The sequence below is a fragment of the Egretta garzetta genome, unplaced genomic scaffold (genome assembly GCF_000687185.1).
Source record: "Egretta garzetta isolate BGI_Z169 unplaced genomic scaffold, ASM68718v1 scaffold559, whole genome shotgun sequence".
NCBI lineage: Eukaryota > Metazoa > Chordata > Aves > Pelecaniformes > Ardeidae > Egretta > Egretta garzetta.
In genome coordinates this window covers 126,202-126,765 of record NW_009260842.1, presented here as the reverse complement: position 1 = coordinate 126,765, position 564 = coordinate 126,202, and positions in this window count along the sequence as shown.

Genomic DNA, 564 nt, shown 5'->3' with positions numbered 1-564 from the left:
TATGCGGTGCCTGCGCTGAGGGTGTGACCGGGGCGGGGGTGAGCAGAAAGGGGGGGCAGAGCCTGGCTGGGCCTGGAGGAGCAGCCCTTCCGATACGGAAGGTGAATGAAACTCTTAAGGAAACCAGGGGAAAAAAAAACAAACCACCAGACAAAAAGCCGTCCGGCTTCCACCCCGTGCTCGGTGCCGCCCAAAGGAGCTCTGGGCCGAGGTCAAGGCGTGTCCAGGGTGCCTCTGGCCAAAACTCTGGGCAAGGGGGTCAAGGCCTGGGCATGCTGGGTTACCCTCTGCTGTTCTGCAGGGCAGGCAGCGAGCGTGGGGGGATCAGCTTTTCTTACCTACCGCCCTCTCCTCCTTGACCATCATGGCTAAGGTAACTGCTATTAATCCCTGTGCTTTAAGGGTTACCTTGTGCTACATGGCAGCTCTCCCAAAGAGGAAGAGGAGCGCCTAGGAAACCGAAGGGCTGAAGTCACTGACATTTCAAATGCTGCGGAGGAAATTTGTAGCTGTGCAAAATGTGAAACTATACCGGTGTGCGTTACGGGTCCATAGGCTGGCTTG